A 9,154-nucleotide genomic window follows, 5' to 3' on the forward strand; every position below is an offset into this window, starting at 1 on the left:
TTCCATACTCCCACCAAACCGACTACTTTTTTTTAACTTTTTATTAAGATTATGATAGTTTACAACCTTGTGAAATTTCAGTTGTACATTATTGTCTGTCATGTTGTAGGTACATCACTTCACCCTTTGTGACCTCCCCTCACCCTCGCTTTCCCCTAGTAACCACCAATCAGTTCTCTTTGTCTCTATGTTTAACTTCCACCTATGAATGGAGTCATGCAGAGTTTGTCTTTCCCTATCTGGCTTGTTTCACTTAACATAATACCCTCAATGTCCATCCATGTTGTTGTGAATGGGACGATTTTATCCGTTTTTATGGCTGAGTACTATTCCATTGTATATATACACCATATCTTCTTTATCCAGTCATCATTTGATGGACACTTAGGTTGCTTCCATGTCTTGGCTATTGTAAATAATGCTGCAATGAACATAGGAGTGCATGGGACTTTTGGAATTGCCAATTTCAAGTTCTTTGGATAGATACCCAGTAGTGGGGTGGCTGGGTCATAAGGTATTTCTATTTTTAATTTTTTGAGAAATCTCCATACTGTTTTCCATAGTGGCTGCACCAGTTTGCATTCCCACCAACAGTGTATGAGGGTTCCTTTTCCTCCACAACCTCTCCAACATTTGTCACTTTTGTTTTGGTTATTTTTGCCATTCTTACAGGTGTAAGGTGATATCAGTGTAGTTTTGATTTGCATTTCCCTGATGATTGGTGGTGATGAGCATTTTTTCATGTGTCTATTGGCCATCCGTATATCTTCTTTGGAGAAATGTCTGTTCAAGTCCCCTGCCCATTTTTGGATCGGGCTGTTTGAATTTTTTGTTGTTGAGCTGTGTGAGTTCTTTATATGTTGTGGAGATTAACCCTTTGTCAGATAAATAACTTATAAATATTTTTCCCAATTAGTGGGGTTTTTTTTGTTTCAATCCTGTTTTCCCTTGCCTTGAAGAAGCTCTTTAGTCTGATCAAGTCCCATTTGTTTATTCTTTCTATTGTTTCTCTTGTCTGAGAAGGCATGGTGTCTGAAAAGATCCTTTTGAAACTGATGGCAAAGAGTGTACTGTCTATATTCTCTTCTAGAAGACTTATTGTTTCAGGCCTAATCTTTAGGTCTTTGATCCATTTTGAGTTTATTTTGGTGAATGGTGAAAAAGAATGGTCAATTTTCATTCTTTCACATGTGGCCGTCCAGTTTTCCCAGCACCATTTGTTGAAGAGACTTTCTTGTCTCCCTTGTAGGCCCTCAGCTCCTTTGTCGAAGAGTAGCTGTCCATAGATGTGTGGTTTTGTTTCTCGGCTTTCAATTCTGTTCCATTGATCTGTGCACTTGTTTTTGTACCAATACTGTGCTGTTTTGATTACTGTAGTTTTGTAGTATGCTTTGAAGTCAGGGATTGTGATGCCTCCAGCTTTGTTGTTTTTTCTCAGGATTGCTTTAGCAATTCGGGGTCTTTTGTTGCCCCATATGAATTTTAGGATTATTTGTTCAATTTCTGTAGAGAATGTCATTGGGATTCTGATTGGGATAGCGTTGAATCTGTAGATTGCTTTAGGTAGTATGGACATTTTAACTATGTTTATTCTTCCAATCCATGTGCATGGAATGTCTTTCCATCTCTTTATGTCATCATCAATTTCTCTCAGGAAAGTCTTGTAGTTTTTGTTGTATAGGTCTTTCACTTCCTTAGTTAAATTTACCCCAAGGTATTTTATTCTTTTTGTTGCGATTGTGAATGGGATTGAGTTGTTGAGTTCTTTTTCTGTTAGTTCATTGTTAGAGTATAGAAATGCTACTGATTTATGTAAGTTGATTTTATACCCTGCAACTTTGCTGTAGCTGTTGATTATTTCTAATAGTTTTCCTATGGATTCTTTGGGGTTTTCTATATATGAGATTATGTCATCTGCAAACACTGAGAGTTTCACTTCTTCATTGCCTATTTGGATTCCTTTTATTCCTCTTTCCTGCCAAATTGCTCTGGCCACAACCTCCAGTACTATGTTGAATAAGAGTGGTGAGAGTGGACTCCCTTGTCTTGTTCCTATTCTCAGAGGGATGGCTTTCAATTTTTGCCCATTGAGTATGATGTTGGCTGTGGGTTTTTCATATATGGCCTTTATTATGTTGAGGTACTTTCCTTCTATACCCATTTTATTGAGAGTTTTTATCATAAATGGATGTTGGATCTTGTCAAAAGCTTTCTCTGCGTCTATTGAGATGATCATGTGATTTTTGTTTCTCATTTTGTTAATGTAGTGTATCATGTTGATTGACTTGTGGATGTTGAACCATCCCTGTGTTCATGGTATAAATCCCACTTCATCATGGTGTATAATCTTTTTAACATATTGCTGTATTCGGTTTGCCAGAATTTTTTGAGGATTTTTGCATCTATGTTCATCAGTGATATTGGCCTGTAGTTTTCCTGCTTTGTGTTGTCCTTGTCAGGTTTTGGGATCAGGGTGATGTTGGCTTCATAGAATATGTTAGGGAGTGCTCCATCTTTCTCAATTTTCTGGAATAGTTTGAAAAGGATAGGTATTAAATCTTCTTTGGATGTTTGGTAGAATTCTCCAGAGAAACCATCTGGTCTTGGACTTTATTTTGGGGGAGGTTTTTGATTACTGTTTCAATTTCTTTACTTGTGATTGGTCTATTCAGATTCTCTATTTCTTCCTGCTTCAGTTTTGGGAGGTTATAAGAGTCTAAGAATTTATCCATTTCTTCTAGGTTGCCCAATTTTTTGGCATGTAGTTTTTCATAGTATTCTTCTATAATCCTTTGTATTTCTGTGGTATCCATTGTGGTTTCTCCTCTCTCATTTCTAATTTTATTTATTTGAGTCTCCTATCTTTTTTCTTGGCGAATCTGGCTAAGGGTTTGTCAATTTTGTTTATTTTTTCAAAGAACCAACTCTGTTTCATTGATCCTTTCTACTGTCTTTTTTGTTTCAATGTCGTTTGTTTCTGCTTTAATTTTTATTATTTCCCTCCTTCTACTGACTTTGGGCTTTGTTTGTTCTTCTTTTTCTAGTTCTGTTAGGTGTTGTTTGAGATTGCTTATCTGAGATTTTTCTTGTTTACTGAGGTGAGCCTGTATTGCAATGAATTTCCCTCTTAGGACTGCTTTTGCTGCATCCCAAATGAGTTGGTGTGGCATGGTTACACTTTCATTTGTCTCCAGATAATATTTTATTTCTTCTTTAATTTCTTCGATAACCCATTGTTTGTTCAGTAGCATGTTGTTTAGTCTCCACATTTTTTGCACCTTTCCCAGCTTTATTCTTGTAGTTGATTTCTAGTTTCATAGCATTATGATCAGAAAAGATGTTTGATATTATTTCAACCCTCTTGAATTTGTTGAGGCTTGCTTTGTCTCCCAAGATATGGTCTATCCTTGAGAATGTTCCATGAGCACTTGAGAAGAATGTGTAACCCACTGTTTCTGGATGGAGTGTTCTATATATGTCTATTAAGTCCATCTGGTCTAATTTTTCATTTAATTCTATAATTTCCTTGTTGATTTTCTGTCTGGATGATCTACCCATTGGTGTTAATGGGGTGTTGGGGTCCCCTACTATTATTGTATTGTTGTTGATGTCTCCTTTTAGTTTTGTTAATAGTTGCCTTACAAATTGTGGTGCTCCTGTGTTGGGTGTGTATATGTTTATAAGTGTTATGTCATCTTGGTGGAGTGTCCCTTTTATCATTATAAACTGCCCCTCTTTGTCTTTCTTTATCTGGTTTGCTTTGAAGTCTACTTTGTCTGATATAAGTATGGTGACACCTGCTTTCTTATGTTCATTATTAGCTTGGAGTATAATCTTCCATCCCTTCCCTCTGAGTCTTTGGGTGTTTGTCTTTGGGGCTGAGGTGTGTTTCCTGGAGGCAGCATATTTTGGGGTCTTGTTCTTTAATCCATCCTGCCACTTGTGTCTTTTGATTGGAGAGTTCAATCCATTTACATTTAGAATGATTATTGAAATGTAGAGGCATAACACTGCCATTTTATCACTTGTTTTGTGGTTCTCTTGCATTTCCTTTGTTTCTTATCCCATGATTTTGGACTACTAATTCAGGTAGGTAGATTTCTATATTGGCTTTCTTCTTATTTGTAATTTGTGTCTTTATTCTTGTTATTTGTTTAGTGGTTACCAGGTGGTTTGTATAAAACATCTCATAGATGAGATAGTCCATTTTCTGATAGCCTCTTATTTCCTTAGATTAAGCCATTCCATCCCTTTCCTCTTCCCCTTCTAGGTTGTTATTGTCAGATTTTTTTTCTCCCTTCTTGTGTTGTGAGTTTGTGGTTAAAATGACAGGAATATATTTATTCTTGGTGTTTCCCTTCTTTTTATCTTTAATGTTATACTTAACTTTTGCTAACCTGTTCTGACGGAGAGCTGCAACTTTCTGATTTTGTCTGTCTACTTATCTCCTTCGCTCTGGGTTCTGTAACCCCTTTCCTTTTTTTTGATTTTTCAGGTATGAGGGTCTTCCTGGGCATTTCTTGTAAGGGAGATCTTGTGGCAGTGAACTCCCTTAACTTTTGTTTATCTGGGAAAGTTTTTATTTCTCCATCATATTTGAAGGATATTTTCGCTGGATAGAGTATTCTTGGCTGCAAGTTTTGTCCTTCAGAGTTTTGAATATATAATTCCACTCTCTTCTAGCCTGTAAGGTATGTGCTGAGGAATCTGCTGACAGTCTTATGGGGGCTCCTTTGTAGGTTATTTTCTTCTGCCTTGCTGCCCTTAGTATTTTCTCTTTGCCATTGACTTTTGCAAGCTTCACTACTATATGCCTTGGGGTTGGTCTTTTTACATTGATAAAGTTTGGAGATCTATTAGATTCTGTCACATGGAGTTCCATCTCTCTCCCCAGGTTTGGGAAGTTCTCAGCCATTATTTCTTTGAACAGGCTTTCTGCCCCCTTCTCCTTCTCTTCTCCTTGTGGGATACCTATAATCCTTATGTTGCATTTCCTAATTGAGTCGGATATTTCTCAGAGAGTTCCTTCATTTCTTTTTAGTCTTAGTTCTCTCTCCTCCTCTATATGCAACATTTCTATATTCCTATACTCCAAATTGCTAATTCTGTCCTCCATATTATTGACACTACTGTTCAGAAAGTCCAGATTTTTCTTAATCTCCTCCATTGTGTTCTTCACCTCCAATATTTCTGATTGGTTCTTCTTTATAGTATCAAGCTCTTTTGTTACATATCTCCTGAACTCATTGAGTTATCTATCTGTATTCTCTTTTAACTCATTGAGTTTTTTAATGATGGCTATTTTGAATTTATTGTCATTTAGGTTATAGATTTCAGTGTCTTTGGGATGGTTTTCTGGGTACTTGTCATTTTCCTTCTGTTCTGGAGATTTAATATATTTTTTCATAGTGCTTGATGGCGTGTATTTGTGCCTCCACATAGAGATAGAGTTTAGTTACTGCTTCCACTTGCTTCTACTGGAGTAGAAGTGGGGGGAGCAGCTGTGTAGTTGTCACAGTGGCCCTGTGGGGTCTCTCATCAGCTGTGGAGACAATCACAAGGGGGCCTTAGTTTGCTGGTGCCTTCTGTCACAGACCACCTAGATGTGCTCCCTCCTTAGGGTCTGCAGTGGTGTTATGGGCTTTCACAGTGGCCAGGAATAGGTTCACCTAGATTCGCAGCTCTGTCACCATCAGGGCCCACAAGAACTCACTTGTCCACTATGGGCCACAGCGGAGCTATGGGTATATACTGCAGTCTGTGGTTAGCTCACCCAGCTGTGCTACTTCTGCCTCAGGGCCTTCCAGCCTTGTGATTGCTGGGTGGGGCCTCTCCACTAATGCTGCACTGAGGCTTTCCCTGTGGCTGCTGTGGGACCATGGATTTTCCCTCTGGACCATGAAGCAGGCCCACTGGGGCTCCAACTTGCCACTGCCCACTCACACAGACTCACTGGGTGTCTCTTGCCCTCTCTGGGCCACAGCAGGATTCCATGAATCAGAGGCAGCTGGCAGGCTGCTGCACCACCTGGGATCCTCCTGCCACGGGGCCTCCCAGCATTCTGAATGCTGAGGGGGCCTCTCCACTAATGCCAAGTAGAGACTTTCCCTGTGGCTGCTGTGGGACTGTGGATTTTCTCACTGGGCTTAGGGGCAACTGCAGGGGGCTTAGGTAGGGCTATAGTCACCTGCTTCCATCATTGCTCCACTGATGCACGTGCACGCCTGCCCTTGGTGCCATGGCAATGCTATGAGCATGTCCACTGGTATAAAGTCAATTGCAGGTACTAGGCTGTGTGGGGGTTGGAGAGTTTTCACCTATCTCCACCTCCTCCCGGACAGGAAGTCTGTCCACCTTCTGATGCATAGCAGCACAGGTCTCTCAGCCATCCTGAGATGCTGTGTGGATAGCCTTTGTTGACCGATGAATGTCCAATTAGTTGTAGTTCGAAGGGGGAGAGACAAAGAAAACTGCTCACTCCACCATGTTACTGACATCACTGCCAAACCCACTACTTTTTTAACTGCATACATTTTATTTATATTTTATGATATTCAAAAGAACATACATTTTTCATATTTATTTTTGAATGAATAAGTAATTGAATATTTTTATTTCTTCTATAACATTAAATGTGGTCTTTCAAAATTAACTGATACTCTTTTAATTCAGATTTGTAAACATTTGAACAGTGAATAAATATAGAACAGAAGTTTAACATCAAATATTTCTAAAGAGAACTGTTTGGGCTTTTTAAAACTGAAACTTTTAGTGAGAGCTCTTAACTTCTCAAAGCATGCGTGGCAATCTGTAATTGATGACAACAGATCTTTTACCCAGTGGCATATTCACATAATCCAAAATCTTCAGAAAGAAAAAATTTTGATATATGAGAAATATATATAAGTACATTTTTTTGGTAAGGAAGATTGGCCCTGAGCTAACATCTGTGCCAATCTTCCTCTATTTTGCATGTGGGACACTACCACAGCATGACTGAGAAGTGGTGTGTATGTCCACATCCAAGATCTGAACCCACGGACCCCTGGCCACCAAAATGGAGCACACAAAAATAACCACTATGCAACTGGGCCAGCCCCAATATATGATATGTGTTAATGACATCATTTATTAAATTTACATCAGTTATATCTATATAATCCTAATAGGTTGTCTCAACTTATTGCTGAAAATATGAATTTAACTCAATAATTCAGGGTCTTGTTGTTAGTGCCATGGAGTAAATTCCAACTCCTAGTGACCCTGTGTGCTGCAGACTGAACCCTGCCTGGTCTTTTTGCACCATCCTCTCACCTTCTGGTGCTCTATAATAAATGTTATCCTTCTATTTACAGGATTTTCATGGCCAAATTTCTTGCAAGTGGGTGGTCAGGTCCTTCTTCCTAGTCTGTCTTAATGAGGAAGCTCCACTGAAACCCATCCACCATGGGTGACACTCCTGGTCTTTGTAATACTGGCAGCATAGCTTTCAGCATCACAGCAACATACATCCCTCACAGTAAGACAATTGTAAAATGGATGGTGTGGCTCCCTGACTGGGAAATGAACCCAGTCCATGGAGCTGAGAGCACAAAATCTTAACCACCACACCACCACAGATGGCTAATTTAGAGTGAGTCTCAGCAATTTCCTATGCATATCCTGAATAAAATAATCATCTCTTCATGATTTTCTTGATGGCACCTTTTATTTGTTCAATTCTAAGACCATAGATAATAGGGTTGAAGAGTTGGGGCATTAGGGACTAGAAAGCAGAAAGGACTCTGTCCCAGATGGTGACAGAGATTGCAGGTGGCATAGGTATATGTAAAATCATGAGCTAAAGAAGACAGACACCAGGAGGATGTGAGGGACACAAGTAGAAAAGGGCTTTGTTCTGTCTACTCCAGGCTAAGTCCTCAAAAATCGCTCACATGCTAAACTCATTCTAATTTTGATTTATAGATTGGTTATGGATTATTTTCACCAATACATGCAACTTCATGCCCTTCAATTGTCAGGCTTTTTTTTAACACATATTTGATATTAAATACAGACTTTTAATAATGAATAAGCTGTCACATTATAAAAGTATTCTTATCACTAGTTATTTATGTATGTGGGTTCTGGTGCAGTGGAGAAAATTTCACCCCCATTATCAAGATATTACCTGTAGATTTTTAATCATTGAAATAAAAAATGTTATGTTCTGGATATTTTTTGAGGTTCTTTAGCTAGAGGGAAAAACCACTAATTTGAGTGATTAAGAGCATGGCTTGGATTTCTTATCTAGATGAAAATATTGGTTTCCATCAATGTGTGAAGTGGGCATTTTATACTATAGGCTCAGTCTCTCTATCTTATCAAACTGAGAAGAATGTACTCTCTCTTATAGCACTTGGTCTGGATTAGATAACTCAATGTGTAAACACACTTAAGAAAGTGCTCAGAATATCATAAATGCTCCTTAAATGTCCTGTATCATTATCAGAAATACTGATATTATTATTTCTGTTACATTATTTTCAAGTCACATATTATTGTTACACATTATCTAAATAAAATTTATATACCAATTCTAAATCTCTCAAGGGTTCTAGTGCAACCCATTTTCACAGAGAGCAAAAAGTCTGCCCAAGTTTAACAGCTGCCATTTCATCATAACAAGCCACCTCTCCTGTGGTTCTCACACCTGTGCTGCTTTCAACAGACAGCTGAGAGTTGGCCAATTCAATTCCTCTATAGGTTTCCAAAAGAATGCCTCATGCTTTTATAATGATGAGCTAAATATAATTTCCCCCATATAAGTTTCATGTATGCTTATATAAGGCCTATGTAGTATGCATCCAAAATATGTTTAAGCAGGACAATTTCTCCTCCAAAAGTCACAGGACTTTGTCTACAGAATTAGGAAATAGGAGGTTTGGGAAACATCATCATCACTTACCAGGGATGTGAAGTTGAAAATATATTTCACTCAAGATGTATTTACTTCATTTATAAAAACAGGATAATGATGTGACTGTTATAATCAAGTATAATAATTGTATGCACATACCTTGATTTATTCCTTGAGCCAGTAATTCAGTACCTATAGGTCAGGATTTTTGTGAGTAATAAATGAAGAAAAAGAAGCCATCACACAACTATGAAA

Source organism: Equus caballus, chromosome 25 (assembly GCF_041296265.1).
Source record: "Equus caballus isolate H_3958 breed thoroughbred chromosome 25, TB-T2T, whole genome shotgun sequence".
Lineage (NCBI taxonomy): Eukaryota > Metazoa > Chordata > Mammalia > Perissodactyla > Equidae > Equus > Equus caballus.